Source organism: Micrasema longulum, unplaced genomic scaffold, assembly GCF_059751315.1.
Source record: "Micrasema longulum isolate JH-2025_06_02 unplaced genomic scaffold, ASM5975131v1 h1tg000298l, whole genome shotgun sequence".
Classification (NCBI taxonomy): domain Eukaryota; kingdom Metazoa; phylum Arthropoda; class Insecta; order Trichoptera; family Brachycentridae; genus Micrasema; species Micrasema longulum.
The window spans coordinates 98317-123502 of record NW_028277502.1 but is presented as its reverse complement, the minus strand read 5'-3'; the positions used below and the strand labels follow the sequence as shown (position 1 = coordinate 123502).

At 32.4% G+C, this 25186-nt stretch overlaps 1 protein-coding gene across 2 annotated transcripts in view; it reads right to left on the bottom strand.

Moving 5' to 3' along the window:
* Positions 1-248: 248 nt before the first annotated feature.
* Positions 249-25186, bottom strand: part of LOC148282770 (uncharacterized) — a 42604-nt gene continuing 17666 nt past the window's right edge. Inside the window, exon 2 of one of the 2 annotated variants that reach the window (XM_088224572.1) lies at positions 249-2635. The gene's annotated coding sequence lies outside the window, so the exon portion shown is untranslated. Of the gene's footprint in view, positions 2636-23445; positions 23886-25186 lie in introns of those variants that run through there. The other variant, XM_088224571.1, reaches the window with a different exon arrangement.

Below are 25186 nucleotides of genomic sequence, written 5' to 3'. Positions count from 1 at the left end.
AGGTTTCTACGATGATACTTAAATTGTCATAAAAACATGCTCACGGAAGTACAGAAAAAAATATTTTACGTTATAGACGATTGCAGATAATCAACTCCCATTGTAATCGGGGGCCAGGTACACACAAGAAAACGATGATGATGGTGATAAATAATTATGTTTATGATTAACATCATCCTCTTTTAATATATTTATATAATAATTTTAAAAACGTGAGGTTCGCACAGTAAAAATCTTTTTTAAATGCGTTTTGTATTTTTTTTCTATGAGATTATTTTTTATTATTTTGTGCTTTAGGCGAAACTTAACATTCGCTGGTAATTTTGGGTTATATAGAAACAAATAAATACACTTCTTTGGTAGATTGATAGTTATTGTTGATTTAAGATTACAACCATGAACCATCGGAAGTCTTGCTCAATATTTAATTTGAATTATATTTACTGCTGTCTTCTGAATTATTGACTATATTGAAGGTTTAAGTGTTATTGATAAAATATGTTAACGTCGTATGTAGGTTCCTAGTCTTAATTATGAAGTAATGTACATCATGTGCATACGTAGGCACCTCGTTTAGTAAAAATAAAAGATTATTAAATATCTACGTTTGTTCCAAGATTAAAAACTTCATCACCAAAACAAAAAAAAGACAATTTTCAATAAATTCTCCACATATCACTGACATCTAATTTTTCGACCGATTAATTTATTACAAGGAGGTATTATTATACAAATCTATTCATTTTTAACATGTCTTAAAGATGTAGATAAAGTACATGGTACAAATGAAAGAAAAATATCACAAAATGGTCACATTTAGAATCAATAATTTAGAAAAAAAAACACCGAAAAATGCGATAAATTTGAGTGTTTATAAAATGCATTGATGACTCCATTGACGCCATACTATGATGTTCACTTCAAAACACAAAAATATTGAATCAGTTCAACATCGATTTTTAAGAAAGATAGGCTGGAGGTTGGGCCTACCAGAATGACACCTATCACAAAAAAATTTTTGGCTATGATGTCATTCTGTAGTTTATCAACTTTATTTTTATAAAAATCATGAGTTGAGCTGCAAATGCAGTGTAAAATCATACTTCTAATAGTTTGAGAATAGTTTTTGTAGCAAAGTAGGGTCAAAAAATTTACTACTCTGGCAACACTAACGAAATGTTAATTTTGATTTCTTCGACAATCTGACAGATGGAAAAATAATTCAATTTTAAAGTTATGTATTTGCTACTTACACATTCATTTGCTGATTACCCATGAAATGTGATCCCATCCTGTTTCTTTAAGATCCTAACAGTATTTCTACACTTTAAAAGGCCACAACACGGCATAGTTGAATTCAAATCAGGAGATGCGTACTGAGCGACGTCTACAAAGAAACTAATGGGTCCAAACGTAAAACTACTCATTTATGAGTAGTTTAGTCGCCTTCTGTTTGATGCTTGTATGCGGTTTCTGGACCGTTCTTAATTCTATGCCCTCAATATACGTATAATGATTTAGAAACTAGTTTAAATATATCTTCTCTTCAAGACCGTCGAAATAAATCCGACCTTCTAGTCCTATTTAAAATTCTTAACTTACTCTATGATGCGCCTGAACTACTGAGCTCAATAAAATTAAATATACCAACTAGAAACTTCATACAAAACTGACTCTTTCATACCGATAACCATAGAACTATGAGAAGTTACCTATATAGGTTTAAATTAAGAAATGTTAACTATTGTCCATGCAATGATATTTCTTCACAGAATATCGAACATCTCTTATTTTAGTGCCTATTTTTAGTTTACAATGTCATAATCTTGAAGCAGAATGCAGGAAAGATGGAATATCCTTAACAGATATCCACACTGTAGTTAAAAGTAGTTATCACGTGCCATTGTTCTTGAACTTTGCAACAATGGTGATTGGACTCATAAAGGTAATAAACCAAAATCAGTGATCGAACATACCATTACAAAGACAAACAAAACCGATTTTTTCCGAGTACGACACATAAGGCTACTAAATACAGGGGTCCAAAATATATATTTAAAAAATACATTAAAAAAAACATAGAATTAACTATGGTTTTCATTCCCCTATGCCCAGAATTGTTAGGTCTGCCAACAAATATACCAGTCATGATTTATTTGATAACAAGTTGTCTTCTTTCATACGATCACTGAATCACATTCAATTATAAACACCTCTCTCCCGCTTCCACTCACACCAAGTCTACTATATACCATTGTGTTTGTTTACTTTCCTTTATAATCATTTTATATGTATAAATATGTTCTTAAAAATGCCCATTGGGCGTATATATAATTAAATAAAATACAAAATGTTTGCATATTTATACTAGAGCAAAATTCAGACTGTACAATTGATTTCAACACCTCATTTTTTGTAAAAAAACCCAATTATTCTGCACTATATAGCTTCAAATTTAATGATAAAATGCGTCATGTTTAGTCGTAGACAACATACGTACTTACTCCTCGCGACTTTCTGGTATCTCGTTGGAACACTTTTAAAGCTTTAAAAATATGTTAATCAGTCCCACCTCAGGAAGCCTGAAATCGTCTCCACTTCTCGTTCGATGCTTGAAGTCTTACTGCGCGATACCCTGAAAGAAAAATAATCAATTCAAATATACTTTTTTACACTTAGTAGGGGAAGGTCAGGAAAGATGGTTACGGTGGGAAAAACGGGTACTTGCGTGTCGGGAGAGTAATACATGTGTATGGGAGCGTCTACAAATTTACCAGACGGAAAATAAAAACAAAATCAAGATACATACGCTATTATTATGATTTTGTGTAGTACTTACCGAGCATCAATAATTATTGAAATGACGTGTACCTACAATTTACCGAGAAAGTGATACAATTTATGAAATTTTGTTCAATTTCTTGAATTCAGTTTGTTTTTGGGTACCCGTTTTGCCTCCCCCCTACGGACAAGACGGGTTTTTTCCAAAGTTCATAAAAAATGTACTTATTAATTTAAAATTATTACTATTTTTCTTAATGATTTTAGCCACTAGCATTGTTAATGTGTGTTCAGGTTTTTAAAAACTTAACTAGCTTTCAATAAACCAATGTCAAGGGACCCGTCTTGCCCTACCTTTCCCAACACCATTTTATTCCAACAAAACGAGGAAATAACAAAACATGATTTTTAAAGTTTATATTCCATAAATTATTAAATTACAAAATTTACCATATTTTACACTAGAATTTATCTTACATTAACAAAACTATATATAAAAATATTCATTTATCACCGTTTTCTTCACGTGCAATTTCGGTCACTGTCGAAACAATGGGGTTAGTTTGTAAATATTATTTCGTAAGGAACATAAGGTTTGTAAATATTGTAGTGGTGGTTAGACAACGTGCTTGAGTATGGAGGCCAGGACTAGAAGAGTGTTGAATACTGCGACGGTCGGGTTAATCGCCAGGGTACTGGAGCCAGCAGTCGTCCCTGCTTCATCGTCTCTCTTGAACAAAGATTTTGATCTCTCCAGCTCCGCAGTGGTCAGAAAGTCGATTCTCTGATCTCCCTTCCCCAGGGCGAGATGCTCGGCAGGCTTCGCAGTCTCGGCTGGCTTCGCAGTCTCGGCAGGCTTCGCAGTCTCGGCAGGCTTCGTAGCGTCGGTGCCCGTCGCGGCCGCGGGAGGAACGGTAGATGCCGCCGAGCAAACGCCCACCAACGTAGCCAAAAACAAAATCTTCACACAGAACATGGTTGAAAATTGTATAAAGGTATAAAAGCGTAAAATATAGGTCTGAACACCACGGAGGCCTAATTGAAACTGCCGGAGAATCTACGAAAATTTTCTACATGATTTTTTCACGCGAAACAATGCTTGTTCTAAAAACATTTTCAAAAAAGGAATTATGTTTCAGATGTAGTATATTCGTAATACAGTACCTACGTCAACGGGAAAACAGGGGCGAGATGATGAGTTTCTTGGCTGGTTGGTTCTGGTTTGAAGGCGCCAGAAACTCACCTTTTATCCTCTAGTTATCTGCTGTGATCATACCGTTATGAGTGTGATCCCATTGCCCAGGGTCGAGGCTGAATTTTTTTTTTCTCTCGCAATATAATTATTAAACTTTTCTTTTGCTTTTTCATATTTATGTATTTATTTCGTTAATATTTTTGGTTGCTCATGTGTATTTACCTACTTGTTACTATTGTTATAGTTATGCAATTTTATAATTTTTTGTTACGTATTTATATATGTATTTTTTTCCATATTTATGTCCAATATATGTTAAAGGCAATTTATGCCGTTTATATAAAAATAAATAAATGTAGAATTTATGATTTTCGCCATTTCTAGTTTACTGTGAGTTTTCATAAAAAAAAAATACCAAAGTTTAGTATGTTACATTTAGTATGTATAAATCACATAACAATATAGTACCGTAAAATATATATAAATATATTTTTCTTGTATTTATAATTTCATAATTTTGTAATAGAACACTGTTATGTATGTTTCATGTGTTTATGTTTATAAATGGCATTTGTGCCGTGTACAATAATACAATAAAAATTAATGAAATCAACATTTAAAAGCACATGAATTCATTAACTGGACCTTATGTTTTAAAATAATAATGTTTTATTTTAAAAAAATAATAATACAGCTCGGTGGTGGCCTTCATTATTGAAGAACAGAAATAAAAGCGGCTTAAAAAATGAGAGAAACTATCTTGAATCCAACATGAAATACGCCATCTTTCACAAGCACCAAACGACCAAACTACTTTTTCATTTGCCAAATGGATTATCAGGACTTCTGCGGGCCGGAGGCGTGGGCGGAACGCGACGCAATTACCGGAGGTAAAATGTATTTATTTACCTCTTTACTTTTAAACGTATTTTCTTAAACTGATGCTTGCGACCGAGATATGTGTAGATGACGCGGGCGTCTGCATTTTCCTGCTAAAAAAATCTGATAATATATATAAAGACGAATAACAGGGAAATATAACTTTTTTACAATTTTAAAGTAATAATACGAAGATTAAAGAAAAAGAACCAAGAAAATAATGTGAAATACTGTAGAGTAAAGAAACATTGTTTACGACTTATTAGTAGCAAAAACGGTCATAGCATTGGCCACGCCCCTTATACGTAACGATTCATGTTAATTTTCAACTGTGTTCCAAATTGTTTGAATTTTTTTAGAACATCGTCACGAATCTTGATGTCACAATTATCAATGCCAAACATGTTGCGTTTTTCTTGTGACATATATGAAAATATTTCTCCCCATATCCATGTTGATCTTTAAAATACAATTAATTTTTCTAAATCCATTTCATATATTTTTACCGGTATTCGTAGTATGTGATATTTCCCTATGGATATCATCATCATTATCATTCCCTTTCCGCACCTAATGGTGCAAAGGGCACTGCATTGGTTCATCATCCGCAGTGTATCTTAATATTTTTTGTTACATGAAGGTAAGATGATCAGTCTTACGCTTTACGTACCAGTCCAGGGACTATGAAGTATTCTTGTGTAAAAACGCCATTTTAAATAAATAAAAATAATGGTGGATATTCTAAGATTTTAAATTAAAACCTTTTTCCTCTGACGCCATCAATTACCTCCAAATTAATTTCGAAATTAAAGGCAAACTTTAAGCACAAACTATTTTTTTTTCAACCATCTTCAAAATAATAACAGGGATAATTTATAATGAATTTACAAAAGCTATAGCATTTTTTCTTAAGTTAAGCAAAATTCGAAATTAATTACATTCTGAAAGATTCGGAAATAAGACTCCCAAAATAAGCAGAGCTCGCAAAAAATTAAAATAAAAACACTGATTGATTTTGAAAAGAACTCTAAAAATCTAAAAGCAAATTAACTCAACGATAGAAAAATATGAACGCATCGTCCTGAAAGATAATTGCGTACGGGTTCAGTTGTCCCGGAGAGATAGAGGATCATTTTAAGTCTGATTGTTTTGAATTCAATCTTCCCACTACCTTGTGGAGCAAATACATACATAAAATTTGAAGTTATTGTTATTTTGCAAGCTAATATAATTAAATAAACATTACAATAATTTTAATTACTGACTGAATCGACGGTTTTTGCGTTAACATTTATCGTTAATTAGTATTAAATTGATAAATTATGTTAAATATTATATACGTAAATGCATATATAATTATAATAGGGACTCTCGTTCTTTCCGGACCGATTGGTTTTTGGCCGTGTTTCTTGGCCTTTTTACATCGGGCAATACTACAGCCAACTCCATCGTGGAGCTCACTGGAGAGCTTGAAATGACTGTATATTTTATTCCACCGTCGGCATCGTGTAAACATGTGTTGTTTCATAGCGTCAAACATGTCGAATTTCATACCAAAAATATATTATTTTCATGGAATTTTACTGCATTACTTGTTTTTTTTTAAATCCGCGGCTGAAACAGATAGAATTTTTGTGGAGACTTACGGAGACCATGATCCGTCTGAACATGACCATCATTATCATCTGAACATGTTTAATACTTAGGAATAACAATACAGACAATTGACATGGACAATTCATATCAACAATTTAATTAGCAAAGTGGCGACTTTATCGAGTCTTTTTTTTAAATCAAAAACTTTGTTCCAATAAAGGGGAAAAAAATGTACGAAGCCTATGTAAAAACTAAAATATGTTATATGCAACTATTATGGGGAACAGGAAATCAAAATGACATAAACAGACAGCAAAGACAGCAAAATAAAATATTAAAGTTAGTGTATGACCTACCCTATCTAACAGCAACTAAAGAACTTTTTTAACAAGTAAACAATTAAATGTAACTGAACTCTTTAAACTAGAATCCTTAAAATTTATTCATAAATTAGCCATTGATGTAATTGTACCCGAAGAATTAAAACTTGAAAAAAACTGTAGTAAACATGAACACAATACGAGAATATCAGAAAAATATCATATACAACCTTTTAAAACGAGAAAAGGACAATCGAGAGTAATAAACCATGGACTGAAATTATACAATAAACTACCAGACAAAACTAAACAAAAGACTCAGACAACCTTTACAAAAGATGCTAAAAATATTACTATTAATAGTAGTATGTGAATTTTAAAAGTAAAAATATTTTGTTAAATGTATGTAACCCGTGAGGGTTTATCAATGAAATTTATTATATAAATAAAACACGAGTGATACTTTAATCCAAAATTTGTGGATTAAAGTATCACTCGTGTTTTATTTTAATTTGTGGATTAAAGTATCACTCGTGTTTTATTTATTTAATAAATTACAATGAACTTCCATCAAGAATTTTCAATTACAAACTTAAATGTTTTCAATGAAATTTAAATAAAAAAATCTCTGCTTTGCACCCTGATCAGCTGGGTGTAGTGTATTATGAGCTCATCAAACCCAACGAAACCATCACGAGAGATCGCTATTGACTACAATGGATGCGTTTGAGCAGAATATTGAAGGAAAAACGGCCGCAATACGAGAAGAGACACGACAAAGTAATTTTGCAGCATGGCAACGCTCGGCCACATCCTGCAAGGCAAACAAAATAAGCTTAGAAACGCTCAAATTGGAAGTCCTACCCCACCCGCTATATTCATCGGATATTGCTCCTTCGGGTTACAACTTGTTCCGATCGATCGACTTCTTGGATTCATAGATCGATCGATTCTTGGATAACCTCGAAAAATGAGTCGTTCTTTCGAGATGGTATATGTATGTTACCAGAAAGATGGGAGAAAGTAGTCGCTAGCGATGAACGATATTTTAAATGGCATGTTCTTTACCATTTTTTTTAAACAAAGCATTCATTTTCACGAAAATACGGCGAAAACTTATTCCAGTCCCCGATACAATATTATATGCGATCACGAGGAAGAGAAGATAATATTTTAAGTTAATTTTCTATACAAGACCAGCGAAATATTTCAGTTTCCCGAAAGAAGGCTAGGTTTTGAATATAAATGTGGATTACTTATCTCAATTCTGAAAATAATTGACTTCATTTTGCCCTAGGCGAGTCATTTGGGGCGTTGTAGAGAGAAAATTGAATAATGAATGGAAACATTAATATTTTAGATATAACTACGTACGAGTATGTATTGAAGCCTGATAAGCCCTGTATAATTGAACAGAAAGGTTACAAGTGCGAAGTAAATGGCATTGCAATTCGTGGTTAATTGCCTTCATTCGTTACCTGACTTTCGTCATCATAAGACGTGACTCTGCGCAGAAATATGGCATCATATGTGATGACAAAATTCATTTATAATGAAATGCTTTAACGAAAAACAGAACATATGTTTTATTGTTTCATTCTAAAGCACCTTCGCTCCATTTATATATTTTTTAATGTTTTTTATCTCGCTATATTTATAATAAGTCACACTGTCACATCCGAAACCACGATAATCAGTGCAAGAAGACATATTTGCATATTTGAAAAAATATTTAGAACAAAACTCGATTATTTATTGTAGCTGCTCCAAATTTAATTTATTTTGTCCCCATTTAGATTTTTTTAATACAAAATTTAGTGACTTCAAAAAAAAACTTTTTGAAACACTGTAAAATGAAACATTTGTCAGTGTGTTTTAAGTTTATGTTCCTTTAAATATGTTTATTTTATTTTTTCAAATGGTTGAATTGGTTAACTATATTATGAAAATCCCTTTCCTCCACTTCTCCACTTTATTTCCTCATCTCTTAACCTTCTTACGAGCTCTTTTTTTTCTCATGTCTTCTATAATATATTATTTTTCTGTTTACTGTGTAACATGTTCTCTCATTATATTTGTGAAAAACTTTAACTGGATGTATGTACTATATTTAATATTTTGTATTCTTATATAACAACTGTTATTTTTCCTTAAAAAATAAAAAAATAAAAGATTAAAAAAAAAAAATCAAATATTAAAAAAAACAAATGGTTGCTTACTTCTGCAAAGAAAGGCGAGGGGAGGGGTTGTCGGCGTATCAGTCCCCCCCCCCTCGTTTCCCCCATGCAGAAGTAAGCAACCATTTGCTTTTTTTTAAATATTAATTTTTAAATTTTATTCGTCTTAAAAAAATATTTTAATGTGCCAATATGTCTTCTTGCTCATACTGATCATCGTGGTTTCGGATGTGACAGGGTTTAATGAACACCCTGTATAATACTTTATTTTTTACTGTCGGCTTTTTACGAGAAGCAAAACCTTTTCAGAGGTTGAAAAATTAATAGAATATTACTGTATGAATAATTATGTTAACCCGTTTCTATCGATGTAGGTACTATTATTTAAATATTTACTGTTAGTGTTATGCTGTTAAGTGGACTTGGAACTCTTTCAATCTCGTATTATAGCGCTGTCTACAACACTGTATTTTTTTATATTGAATATTAAAAAGGGAACATTATTTTTATTTATTCATAAAAAAAAAATTAATACACATTTTCATTGGGTTGGTGTATTTTGGGTTATAAACCCAAGTTAAGTGAAAATATTTTGCATAAGGAAAAATAATTAAATAAAATATTAAATTTGTGCATAACATTCAATTTTAACAGTATACATGTATTATATCTTAAACGAAAAAATATCCTCTAGACCGAATTATTACATAATGCACAGTAGATGCTAACGTACTCTAAATAGTTTTATTAATTCATTGAACGTTTAATACAGCATTGCGTAATTACGATGAAAATATTTGTAAAATTATCTGTTATACTGGAAATTTCAAAAACAAAAAATTATAAATATCAAATATGCTTCGAGAAATGCATGCTCGAGTAGGCAGTAAACCTACGCACATTTAGTAGAGTAGAACCCTTTGGGAAAAATCACGGGCGCCAAGCCTAGTGCATTTATTATTTTTTTCAAAAAATAAAAATAATGTATTCTTACTGGAGTCATCCGAGCCGATAACGTGTACCATCATGATTCTTCTGAAATGGATTCTGCTGTAGATATTATTTTTCACTAATTACACTTACAAAAAATATGGTCAATATTTTACATGTTAAAAATAGTAACATAAACAATTGTCTGGTCTCAGAATAAGAAAATACGATTTTTTTAAACCATAGAAGAGGAGAGAATTTTTTTTAAATTTTTTTTTATTTTCATCCTATGAAGGATGATTTCTGCCATTCATGTAAATAATTTAATGAAGACTGGGATTTTTAATGTACAATTAACAGAGCAAAATTATTCCATAAATTTTAGGAAATGCAAATTCGCAATGTACATACCCACCTAATCAATGTTATTTATTTAATATTATATGTATTTTTTGTAAATATTGTTATTGAACATTGGCGGGCTTATTGCCAAATGGCAATTTCTTCCAACCAACTAATAAAATAATAGTTTTATTTTTATAATTCAAGTTAAAACATATTCAATAGAAATAAATATAAAAAAAACTAAAGATATTTAAAAATAGAAATAAATATATTTGTGTATAAATTACCTTAAATTAATTCCACTACTCAATGTTATGTGGCATGTTTCCAAAAAAATATGTGGGAGTCATAAATAATCGTTTGAATTATTTTATTTAATTTTGATACAGAGGATCAATCTAGTTTAATCCAACATTTGACTTTTAACTTTTAATTTTAACTTTTAATTTTATCTTTTGATTTTAACTTTTTAATTTTAACTATTAATTTTAATTTTCAATTCAAACTTTTAATTTTAACATAATCATATGTACATCTACTACTTTCATCTAATAATTTTTGCTGGTTGTGAATTTTTACTAAGAAATATAAATGTTCATGGAAGCAGAGAGAGAGGGGAGGAAAGTAGAGTTGGAGCCATACAATGTCTTCTCCCTTTTATGTCCTTTTTATTTAATATTTATAGGTTTATACATAATTTTTTTAAAGAATTTAATAATTTTTTCCTCTCTCCTCCTGCATTCATAATAAATTAATGTGAAGTCTTTCATTGGTCTTCCTTTTTTTAACTGTTCTTTTGTACCTTGTATTTATATGAAGACTATGATTTCCTTAATAAATTAATTATATTGAATTATGTATCAAAAGTGATTATTAAGTTCGTTTTTTATGATTTATATTGTTTGCATCACAATACGCGAAAGAGGTCCAAATTGCTGACACCCAGGGCTATCTGCAAAACCAGCCCTGTGGTTGTATTTTGGATCTGTTTAACCCCCTAGAGAGTGATTAATTTGATCTTTTTTTTTAATGCAACGTAAATAAATACAGTTAATTAGCGAAAAATCCGCGTTTACTAGAAAAAATAATACAATATATTGCATTTGCAAAATAGTATGGAGTATCTAATACAAAAAAGTGAAAGTTAAATAACAATTATTACAGCGACTGTTTTTCTTGACATTTGTCTGGCCAACCGCCGGCTAAATGCAATAAATAGCATGATAAATAATAAATAAATAAAAAAATGGCAGTTTTGGAATATTTTCAATATTTACACCGGTGAAGTTCAAATATGTGATTGCGCAGCAGGATTATACGTCACGAAACGTAAATATTTTGACATTTTTTTTTTTAAGAAAAAGAAATATTTTGCGTTTTTATGACTTACCCAAATATTTTATTTTAAGGGCCATTTTCAACGAGTTTTAAATAACTCACAATTAGAAAATGGGTATCAAGTTGGAGTACAGTGGGATTCGAACCAGAGACCGTTGGTCCGTGAGTCCGAGGCACTAGCCACAGGACCACGACCTGATACTTTTATTATTAAGTGTTCACGGATGTTCCATTGTGATCGCGATTACGATAAACAACCATGGTGAGAAATTGTTATCGCGTCGCTTATTAGCACGTCGATGGTTATTTGTGGTTGAGGCTTGAAAAATCTCAGCGTGTTCACCACTATGGACTCACAAGCTATACACTTAACACGACAAGTTAATTCTTATTCATCATTTTACATATTTGACATATGAAACTGTTTGGAGAAACAGTATCGAATGAAATTGTTCAATAATCCGTGTCATTTGAGTCCTTAATTTGAGAACAGAGGAATGCAATACAGCGATATTAACGTGTCCCAGGTCCCAGGCGGCTTATCGTCGCTTTGTTTCGTTTTTGTCCAACAGACCATTTTTAACGAAATTGAATTAAGTATACAGAAGTTCTGAGAAAGCCTTTACTTATAAAATTCAAATGAAAGACAACAATAAAATATTATTTGATTATGTTAACGTTTTGCCAAATAACAAACAGTGTCAGTATAAGATAATGCCTGATCATTTCCTCGATTGCAGTTTTAAATCCAAAGTAGCCCACCAGATCGTGACCCGACAAGTATCGGCACAGCAGCTGACGGTATCACGACAGAAGAACTACTATGGAGATAGAACAATGGGGAGTGTAGTACCAAAACTGTACAATTTAATACCAGCTGAAAATCGTGAGGAAAAAAACCTAAATTCATTTTTAAAATAAGTCAAAAAATTATTAAAAACAGCAAGTGAAACTTGCTTTTATTAAACTATGTACTTACTTAAAAATAAAAAATGTAATGTAACCCGCAGACAAGCTTCGGCTTTGCGGAAACAAAAATACAATTATGTATGTTACTGATTTGTTAAATTTAATTTAATAAAACGCTTTCAAGCTCTATTTCCGCAGATTTGTATTTTGATATGTTGTATAAAAACGAATTGAAGCAACGTATATGTTACAAAAAGTTCTTAGAAATTATGTGGAATTCCTTAATCAAGAATTAGTTCAATTGATAAGGTATCATTTGCTTTACACATGCATATGAAGGTGTAGGTACTGGGTACATGCACACAAAAAATACATAGGTTATATAAAGAGTTAAAATTAAATACTTTAGAAACAAAACTGAATATGATTGCATTACTAATAATATGAACATTTTTTTTCCCCTCATAACGAAAAATCTACTAATTGTTACGTAATATGTCGATCGTTCAGTTCATTAGCCAGACAAGTGCAAAAAAACAAAAAAACGCGACCTGTAGAAACTTTACAGAACATCCAAGTTTTTTTGTTTTTTTTAAATACTTAAAAAATCTCACACATACGTATTATTCTGGCGAAATTCCGTGATAATTTTAATAAAAATAAAATAATAAACTGCCCAATTTAATCAGTGATCAGAACAATTGGTTTATAAAGAATAGCCATCATCGACTTTTCCTTAGCCATGTAAATAATAGTTATTATTTTACAGGGCATTCAACCTTTATAAATGACAGATTGTCTTTAAATGTATGTACTAATGAGTAGTTAAACAACATAGAGAGGTCTGTTGACTACTGTCAACAGGCCGGCTTCTCTTGAAGAGTTTTGAGTGGTTTCCTCTCCACATGAGCAAATGCTGAGAGAAGTTTTTGATTTACCCACTTTAGTATATTCTTCCCGTTCCCAACAGTCTAGCTAAATTTAAAGTAAAATAATCGCAGAAAAATCAACCTTATAAAATATAAACCTTGTATATATAAGCAAGGTAAATAATAAAGCAACTCCCAAATAAAAAAAATAAAAAAACAACATAGATGTTTGGGGTTAGTCCAAATCAGTACCTACTAGTTCTGTCAACATAAATAAATAATAAATATAAATAAATAAAGGTTTCATAAATAAAGGTTTCAGCTCTTTAACTTCACAAACATCAACAGATGAAAGAATTGAAGAAATATGGATGTTCAACTATAGGCAGAATGGTGAATGTTACACAGTGTGTAAAGTGGCCACTTAAACCAGCCATTGACAGGTCATAAGCCCTGTAGATGCCTAGACTTCCAAATTACCCTCTCTTAAATGTTCTTCATCTCTGTTGTAATATTTTAATACTAGTTCTGTGTTTTGATTTAGATATTACGATATATTCATTTTGTTATTTTTTAGGTATATATTAAATTAACTGTTTTTACAAATTAACTTTCTAAATTAATATTGTATCTACTAAAAAAACACAAACTGAACTGTCAAAGCGGGTATCGAAAGAAAGTAAGTGATGATTATTGATGGTAAATTTTGTATTATACAAATAAATGACTACATATATAGGTACAAATAACATTGTAAACGTTTTTACGCTTTTTAGAAGGTGACAGATAACCGAGAATTAGTTCTGAAAATTGGAGGTAACCTCAGAGTAATAATTCTCTAGAGAAGTTTTTAAGCTTTATTGCATAGAACAAAAGCGTTCCAAATGTTTGGTTTTATTTTGATTTTTAGTTTAACAACCAACGTGTAATGGACGGTTTCGGTTTGCGCTCGCAATTCTCAACCCAATTACCTACGGCCCGTTGTATTGCTGTAATCCGTAGCTGTGGTCAATAATCAGAGAGTGTTTTTCTCCGTATGGGCGACTCTATAAGGTTATTACTCTAAGGAGGTAACTGGTGTACATGGCTAAATTTAATGAGCAAGCGGAAAATTCTAGAAGGGCATCTTCGGATTTAGGACATCCATGTGTCAAAAGAAGTAATTAAGCTGACGAAGCAGATTATTGCGGCGTTTAAAATACATAATTTGAAACTATTGGCAATATCAGATGTATTCGCGAAAATGGTAAAACGAGGTCATCTGCGGTCCTTGGTTATAATACCGCACTGTATTCTGCATTAAATCACCTCCTCCCCTTCTCTCAGGTTCCCCAACACCGATAATTTCAATATTGCAAAATCACTAGGAAACTTGAGAGAAATCGACTTTTAATTAAGTGTCATCTAGTGTTTTATTAATTTTTAATTTTACCTAAGCACAAGGGTTTTAAATGGTGTCAAAACTCAAGTAACCAATAAAATGGTGCATATTTACTGAGGTATAATTAAAAAGAGTTGATGTTTTATATAACGATGGGTTCAAATTAAGTTTTATAAATGAGCGTTGTCTTGTCGTGCCGCATCAACATTGCCGTGCAAAACGCGTAGTAGAGTAAAAAGAACAAATGTCTATGCCAGTTTACTGTGAATTCAAAGCTGCATGTGGCGCCTTTTTACGCTGCTTCACATTTACTGACCGCTGCGAGTAAAACACTATTTCTCACAAAATACAAGATAAGTTCCGGAACCTCAGTTGAATGGAACACAAGACGAATGCGTCATTAATATCAATATTTGATATTTGGCGAAAGAATTTAAAACCCGACCATTGCGAAAAAAAATAAAATTTTCTAGCAATGTTTTCAATGACAATTTTCAGGTCTTCTTAGAATTTCTCCAATACCTAACATTGCTTAAGTTTAAAAGTCGGCGGCATATCTTATCGTGACGACTTATCATATAAATAAATATATGAAAATAAACACAGACTTCATTTTTAGACTATATAAAATGTGCACTCCCGTGAGATAAATATTGTCGAGGTCTGAAAGGAATGCCTCAGACTCATGGGCTCTTTATTTGAGATTTTTTTTTCCTGCAAGCCATTTTTGATGTTCAGAATAAAAAGATTATTTTTTTCTTTGCATATTCAAAATGTGCACTCCTAAAAGATAAAAGTGCGATGGTTTAATTAGGAAGTCATAGAGACGAACGTAAGTAGCTGCTATGAAACATCGCTGTAAATCTACCTACTAATTTCCTTGCTGGAGGCCCCGGGTTCAATAGATAACTGAGACGAAATATAGGCATAAAATATTTTCTTATTTATTCAAATTTTTTGCTTACAACTATAATTAATAATAAAAATAATGTGACCTCACTGGGGTTTCCCGTGCCGAGGACACTTAACAATATACTTTATTAAAATTACATTTGAGAATAAACAAAGAAGACCAACTTTAAAAAACGAAGATAATTAACAAATATTTAGACAGTTTTAAAAACAAGGTATTTATGAACATCTATATTACGTGAATTACAAAATACACAATAAAAATAACAAAATAACAAAAACCTAACATAAGCTATACACTTGTGGAGCAGTTGATTCAATATTGGTGTGGGCGAATGAGACAATCCATTTTACTTCTACCTAGCTCCACTATCCATTTTTTTATAGCCCTTTTAAACATTTTCTCGTTACTAATTGTTTTAATAGATAGTAGAAGTAGGTTATAGATTTTAATTGAATAATACTCAAAATCCCTTTGTCCGAAACTGGTTTTAGTTTGTATTTGTTTACGTTGTCTATGTGTTGAGGATCTAGTGATTATATTATTTGTATGTGATGTATGTGATTTGCTTTTAAAGTTCTCCACATTCTCTTTTGAAACACCTTACATTATTAGTTAACCTACAAAGGGTTCATATCATGAATAAAGAACTGTATCACACATTCGATAAAATATTCATATTTCAAAAAAGCACAATTTCTAGAAGAGTCTAAACACTAAATTAACGCGCCTTAAAATCACGTATTTTTCATTGAGGTTTTTTGTTTTTCTTTTCACCCTTTATAGCTATGCAGATGTGTCATATGAGGGTAATAGAAGCTTAAAAACCTGCTTCGAAGGAGTTACTAAGATATTTGCGAAAAACTTTGAAAGAAGAATTGTGAATTTTCTAATTATGCTTCACCTACTCAATGCAGAATGCTGAAAATTTGCGGTGTCAAGTATAATTGAAATCAGTTTTGCAAGATTAAGAGGCGGTTTTGAATTACGCATTTATTTAGGTAGGTAGGTTTTTATGCACAGTTTATTTTGGAATCACATAAATTTTATTTTTTTAAAAGAAATATTAGCGTTCTTATGATTTACCCAAATATTTCAATTTTGGTGGCCATTTTCAACGAGTTGTAAATAACTCACTATTAGAAAATGGAAATCAAGTTGGAGTCGAGTGGGGTTCGAACCTCGGACCTCTGATCCGTGAGTCCGCAACACTAGCCACGGGACCACAACCCGATTATTTGAATAAAATCTTTATTGTCGCAAAGAGAGCAATTAAAATATGACTCTGTTAAATAACGGCTGCGTTTAATACAGCTGTCTAGCGGGTAACTCGTAAAGCTAGAATTTTGTAATTTTTTAGCAGATGAGAGTATTTAAACAAAATCCCCCTACAAAAATCTGTTTTTGTTGTTGTTATTACTATTTTATCGGATGCGCGATATATTGTTGATCTATGACCACGAATCGCTGTTCTAGTCGTGTCATAGGAGGAATTTATGTTTTTAAATGCGTACCAATATCAATATTTTACAAACATTAATAAAAAAACCAACAGAATTTTGAAGAATTATTAGTCAAATTGGATAAATATTACGAATAAAATGAGGCTAAGTTGCCATGTGCAGAGGCATAAAAATGGGGTAACTGGTGAAACAGTAATCACGCCATGTGACGTCAGAGGCGTAGGCGGCCGTCGCGTCGTGGAAGTTTTGACATTCATAAAACAGGTGCTGGTTAGGGCTGCCATCAAAACTGGCCGAGGCCAAAGTGAGAACAATTATTTTATCGTTGATGATCGGACAAAAAAGGTGTGTTTATTTGAACCACCACAAGTAGCACATTTAAGAACTACATTCACGAGTCTTAAAAAAATGTACACAAAATAAAATAAAAAAACGTCGTTGGTACACAAAATATTAAGACGTCTAAGTACCTACCTAAAATGCATTTGTGTACAATGTGTTATGGAAGAATTGTGTAAAATTTATTTACTGCATAAATTTCGAAAATCAAATATATTTTCAAACATTTTATACATATAATTATAGCCGGTTCTACTTTAAGACCGATTTTAAATTTATTCGGTCATTATTGTCAAAATAAAAACTCAAATAAATACTAAATTTCAAGTGGCAATTTGTTAAAAAAATATGTTTTATAACTGAGCAGATCATTCATAATTTATAGATTCGCAATCCCAAATGCATCGTAAGAATTATTTTATAAAAATATTTCTCCAAATACAAATGAAACCTTATCAGGTAGCCCAGTAAAAGTAAAATTATAAAAATATATTTATTTTCAAAACGAATTTAAGTGTGTGAAAATAAACGTAAAAGTACCTAATTGAACAGCAGATGGTATTAATGATTTGCCGATAAAATAAAATAAATAAAACATTAACAGTAAAAATGGATGTGATATAATAATTGAGACATACCGTTTTGTTTTTGGCACTTTCCGAGTGCTAGTGGTGCACAAATTCACATAAAGTAAAACGTTTTAAAATATAACTGCACAATGACGAATTTCCACGTACATTTTTCAAGTAGTAATAAAACTTTTACTGGAGACACGAACGACGCGGAGCTCGAGAACCAACTGAGTCAACAACCGGCTTAGGAGTGAACTCGGTGAACGGTCATGTGACAGCCCTGTACCAGACAGTGCGGTGGGGGGATAGCCAGACAGGCGGGGGAGAGAGTGGGGGAAACATAGCACTAGTGGTGGGGGGAAACCCCCTCTCTAGATAATATATTGCACATACCATAGATATAATACGCATGAAATGAATCGAACAAATGTAATTATTGAATGATTAGTGAGTTTAATAATCGAATAATCATTTGAATATCATTCCGAGCGAACACAATAAATAAATAAAAATTCAAGGATGAAAATGTATTTGTACTTTTTTTACGTTGAATTTTTTTGCCAAAATAGGTATATCGTTTTTCTTCATTTAATTCTTCTTGAACGTGCCTTATTCGATGCGATGTGAAATACATAGTTTTTATTATTCTTTAATTTCAGATCTATGTACTTTGTGGGACTCTTTTGTACAAATAAACCTTTGTAATTTTGTAACCCATGTAATATGTTTGTACCTCTTTAAACTGCATGCTTATTGGAGTATTCATTTACCTATTATGAATAATATGTTGTGCAGTATAATAATAAATAAAACGCAAAAAAAACTATTTATTTATTGACAATATTTTGAGTATGTCCAAATCATTGCGGACAAATGCTAGATTTTACCCCCTAGGGAATTGATCAAGATTGATCGATAAAATTGATGAAATGTCGTAGACTGTACGTAGGAATAATGGTCAATATTGGTTTAGCTAATCGATGATAGATCATAGGCCCAGTAAAGCCTATTATATAATACTTACACAAAACTAAAAATACCAAAATTCTGAATTTTGAGAGTAAGTACTTAAGGAGAATATTGGGTAGATATGGTAACGTGGTTCAATTTTATAACCAACACTGAAGTCCAAAAACGAACGCATTGGTTTATAATTTTGTATTGGTTTAATATCTCAGAAAATAAATTTTTAAGGAAAGAAATATGGTAGTATATATAAGATACATACATGTAAATAGAAATGGAATTCTCTAACATATATTTTACTTTTTAAAACGCACATACAAAAAGTTAAAATTTTATTTATATCTTTATATAATCACTTTGTAAAGCGCCCTTGAGGTATTATATTACAAAAATAGCGCTATAGAAGTTATCCATAATTATTATTATTATTATTATTTACATACTTAATTTTTTAACAAATTAAAAAATCTCATTTCATAAATTTCCATTTTCATTGCATAAAGATTTTAATACATTTTAACACTAACGTTTTCATTTTCGTTGTCAGTTAATCTCCGTCTCTGTTTAAATATTAAATAGCTTAATGAGGAAATTCAGCCCTGTGGGAAATTGGATAAAAAATATTAGAGCATTAAATTGTACAACAAAGTTTCTTGAAAATGTATGCAAAAGAGGATTTGAATAAAAAAGGACTTTTTTTCATGACGTCACTAGTTCTTCCGAATTAACCAAAGATAAGAGAACTGTGATCTATTCCCGGTTTCAGGTAAATCAACTGACGAATCAGCGAACTCATCGGGAAGAGAACTTGAGACGTCACAGAGGAAGTTATGTAAAAAAATACAAAACTTTAAAAAATCATAGAGCAGATAATACGATACATAAATATTTTAAAACTTATTTTTTGCTTAGTTTAATAGTCTATAAACAAATAATAAAAAACACTCATTGTTCTGCGTTTTTTTGTCAGTAGCACATACATTTTAAATTTGTTTTCATAGTACAGAAGTAGCTACCTGAAATAGGAGTGACCTAGATATTTTAATGTGTTTTAAAATAAAAGATTTTTAGCACCTGTGATTTTCTTCTAATTTAATTATGCAGGTAACTTCACGTCATGAAACCTTTTTCCTCTTATTTATGTAATGTTTAGCGCGTCAGACTCTGAACCACAAAATCTCGGGTTCGGTTCCCGACTGCATCAAAATAAAATATCTCTAATTTTTACTACTTAACTAACATGGAAAATGACACACTGACAGGTCATTTTCTATTTATATTACAATAAATTATCCAAATACACATAATTTAGAGTTCGGTATATTGTAACTACAAAGCTCTTTAATATTGTAATCAAGGAATAATGAACAGTGATATAATAACACAAAGTTAAAAAGATGACTCTTTCAGGGTAGTTAAAATACAAATGAAAAACAATAAGAACCATTAAAAACTTAAAATCTATAAAAAAATATCAAACTTTTAAAACTAAAATTAAAAAACATTTAAGACTCACCCCTTCCTAGACTCCATACAAAAGAATGTTTATTTTTTATTTACCTTGTTTATTTTTAATTTTGATTTTAATATACTTCGTTTTAATTTACTTTGTTTAAAAAAAAAAAAAATGTGAAACGAACTCCCTCTCTAAACACAAGTACCTACTTTATTAGAGAGGTAGAAACGTTATATATAAGATGTTCTGCATATTTACCTATTTTGTATTTCAAAAATGTATTTTGTAAAATAAAAAATTATTCAATAAAAAAAAAAATAAAAAAAACAATGGTATCACTTATTTTTAACTTTCCACGGGTTCTAAGAAAGAAAGAAATTTTGGGATTTATAATTTTTGCTTGCGAATTCACTTTAATTAATATATGGCTACACTGATGATCAAACGTCAAATGGGGTATACACTGTTTTTAAAACTGAATAAAACAAATACAGTTTCGTCAATTCAACATAATTAAGTGTTTTGGGCAATGGTTAAGGTCGCAATAATGTCCTAAACGAAAATCATCGAGTTTGATTAAAGGTGTTCATATTCATTTGACGTTCAATTTTCAGTGTGGCCATATATGAAGCAAAGTGTAAAAGCGTGCGAAAAAAAATCCCAAAATTAATCTCTTTTTAGGAGGTAGAGAAGATTCAGAATAGCACCCCAGGGTCCGTATAACAAAGTGTGGACTATATGCATGATTTTGTAAAATAAAAACGCCGTCTTTCTGATTCGAACTCTTAAAGTTTATTATATGACTTGTAATTTTACAACGTTAATTTAGTTACTTTAATAATTACTGTGTTGTAAATATAATAAAAATGGTGGCTAACTTCGCCGGAGCCAATATGAAAATCAAGGAACTTTCTGATTAAGAGATACATCCGGCTCGAAGGACCACAAAGTGAAATAAACATTTATCTTCAATTTTATCTACTAAGTAAAATTAAGTTTTCTGTATACAAAATGGATTATGTTTAATATATTAATTTATTTTTATAAATTACAGATTACCGAAGAAGACACTTAGATACATATACACACATTTTTGTTCTTAGATATCGATTTTCCTTTATACCGTCTCAATATGTACCGATGAAGATTTGTGTAGCCATGATTAGCGTTATATAAAATGGCTGGCTAAATAATATATAACAATTACCAAAATGTACTTTACATGTAAAAGAATTCATTAACTTCAAATACATTCGAATTGAGCATAATTATTATTGTTGAAACAATATAAAGAAAACGAAAAGGAAGAAATGTAATATATTTGGTTAGTAATTAATGTACATAATTTATGAATTCTAGAAACAACTAGAAGGTCCAAGAAGTCTGTACGTATTTTTTATGATTCACGGCAGTTTTTGCGATAACAGTTTGATGACAGCACACCGGATAACACTTATTTCATTGCTCAAATATGCACTCTTTCATTGAGTACAATTTAATCAGTTCTTGATTGGCAAGTTAATAATATTTAAGGATATACAAATTAAGGTTCTATTACACTGGAAAACAAATTTAGTTGACTAATCTGATTTGTTTTATGCTAACTTTTGGCATCTAAATCCGAAAATGATCATGATGACTTTTTTAGTTACTGGATACCCGCTCTTTGCACCAAAAATCATACAAAATGTGAAAACAAAGAAAAAATGAAGGAAATACTGTTCAAAGAGAATTATTTTATTCATACAAAGTCTATATATGTATATCTAGTTACTGTAGTAAAATTCTTTTACTAAACGGCAAATACATATTAACAGGAAACGCGGTCTCCCTTTTTTCATAAAAGCGTATTCTCATATTTTCTACCTGTATTATGGCACTAAAGCAATGATTTTTTTTACGAATCGATAAATGGCGGAAAACCCCCTTAAGAAGAGATATCAGAAGTCTAGGCATTAACAAAACAATGAATTAATAATATTCAATTTGTGTAGTTATATACCTGAATTATTATATGTTATGATTCATATATATATATTTATATTATTTTTTTAATTAAAGGAAATATTTGCGTTCTTATGATTTACCCAAATATTTCATTTTGAGGGCCATTTTCAACGAGTTGTAAATAACTCACTATTAGAAAATGGAAATCAATTGCTCAAACCATTTGCCACCTTCATCATCATAATCAGCAGCCGTCTCTTGTCCAATGTTGAACATAGGCCTCCCCCTTTAGTCGCCATATTTCCCTATCCTGAGCCAACCGCATCCAACCACTTCCTGCTACTCGTCTTACGTCATCAGACCACCTTGTCTGAGGCCTGCCGACACTTCCCTTACCCGTTCTGGGTCGCCGTTCCAGGACTTTTTTGGTCCATCTAGAGTCTGTGATTCTGGCTATATGACCAGCACAGCTCTATTTCTGGCTGGCAGCCCTATGGACCACATCGATGATCTCTGTTCTCGCTCTAATCCATGTATTGGTTTTTCTGTCTCTCAACGAAATACCCAGCATTCTCCTTTCCATGGCTCTCTGTGCCACTGATAATTTGTGTATTTTGTTTTCGTGAACACAAAAGTTTCACAGCCATATGTCAGTACAGGGAGAACACAAGCATCAAAAAGTTTCTTCTTTAAGGAGATTTTAGGATATATGAGAGCTTACCAAAGACGGCCAATGCTAAACCTCGCCTTCTTTCTATTTCGACCTCTTGATTATCTTTCCCGAGCTTTATTTCGTGTCCTAGGTATATATAACTGTCAACCTTTTCAATGATTTGTCCATTTTGCCACCCTATTCTCACATTAATTGTGAGTAAGGCCGTGGAAGATTTTTGTTGATAACAGAGTTGCACTGGGTAAGTTTAAATCGAAACATTATATGTTTCATCGGGACTTTGGGACAGAGGGCTCAATAACGGTGACAGTCTCGGTATATCAGGACGGATGGCACCCCTTTACTAGATGAATGATTATGGAATCTATCTTTTAGCGACCTGTATGAAAGGCAGGAGTTAAAAAAACTTAAGAAAAGTTAAATAAAATAACGTAATTTGATGTTATTCATTAAATAAAAATACTGTAATAGACATAGGCTTCATATTTTTGATTGATTCTGTATAAAAATCGTTGACAATTCTAGCACTGCACAAATTTAAAACCACTGCGTTTGTTCCTTCCCGGGCCCGGGTGGCGCGGCATGACGAGACCGGCGCACCGGTCAGTCGGGCGTCCCCTCCTCGTCCCGGCGCGGGCGGGGCGAGGGCCACTGCGGGAGATGCGCCTGCAGGCCTGCAGGCCTGCAGCGCATGCGCCGGGCGGGCGAATCGGGAGGCCCGCCGAGGGCGCGCGCGAGGGCCGCAGCGCACAGCGCGGGCGGGCCTGGCGGGGTCGGCGCGGGAGTTCGGGGAAGCGGATCTGGGGCGGCTGACGCGGGCGGCGCGAACGGATCGCCTGCACCGCGGAAACGAAAAACGGCCTTCTTCATAAGTTACGAAAAATATTAGGAAATATATTTAGAGTTGACGCCACCGAAGCCGACATCCGACATGCGTAGATATGAAAATATATAAAAAGTCATTCTTACTACTACTACTACTACTACCATCACCCCATTTCTCCGTAGGGGTAGGCAGAGAGAATGGACCGCCACACACGTCTATCATACATCTTGTCATACATGCCCTTCGGTTCTGTCTGCTTTTGACATGACCAGACTTAAGATTTTGGTATATCTGATCATGCCACGTCTTCCTTGGTCGTCCTCGTCTCACGTTGCCGTTCATTTTCGCCATGTATACTTGTTTTACCATTATTTCGTCGTCCGTTCGTTCTACGTGACCAAACCATCTCAGTGACCCTTTCTTAATCTTATCAATTATACTTGACTCAGATTTACACTCTCGCCTGATTTCATCATTCGTAACTCTGTCATACATTGATTTCCCACACATTCGTCTAAGAGATCGCATCTCAACCGCGTTCACTCGGCTTAATGGTAATTCTTAAGGCCGCAATAATGTTCTATTTGAAAATCATCATCTTTGATTTCACGGGCTCATATTTTTTGACGTTTAAACATCAGCGTGGCCATACACAAAGCAAAAATTAGCCGCATGGAAAAAATAAATATCTCCAAATTAACCACTCTCAAGGGGGTAGAGAAGATTCATAATTGCACCCCAGAAGTACACTATGGTAAGTTTAAATCGGCTATTTCGCAGGAGAGCAAAAACAAACCTTTAAAGCTTATTAACGCTCGTAACTGTCGGCTTCGTGGTGTAATGGTCAGCGCGTTTGCCTACCTTGCAAGAGGTCTCGGGTTCGATTTCCGATGGTTGATATGAAATATTTATTAGAAAGGGTGTTTTCACACTTAGTCCCTGGACCGGCACCCGAAGCGTAAGACTGATGATGACAAAATGATCCAGATGCGCCGAGATTGGTGCACCAATGCAGTTTCCTATGCACCATTAGGTGCGGAAAGGGAATGGTAATGGTGAATGCTCGTAACTTGATGTAAATTGACATTATAATGGCCAGTATTTTTATGGTATTTGCTCGCTTGATTGTTAAAGTACGATAATAACACTGTAGCATCACAAGTTCTTCTCAAACGATCAAAAATAATACCGAAGTTTGTGGAACGCGTACGCAGAGATACGTGAGTGTTCTTCTAAGAAAAAAAATGAGGTTAAACTGCATTCGTAACACAAAATGGCCAAATTCAGATTTACGACAGTGTACTTTTGCGG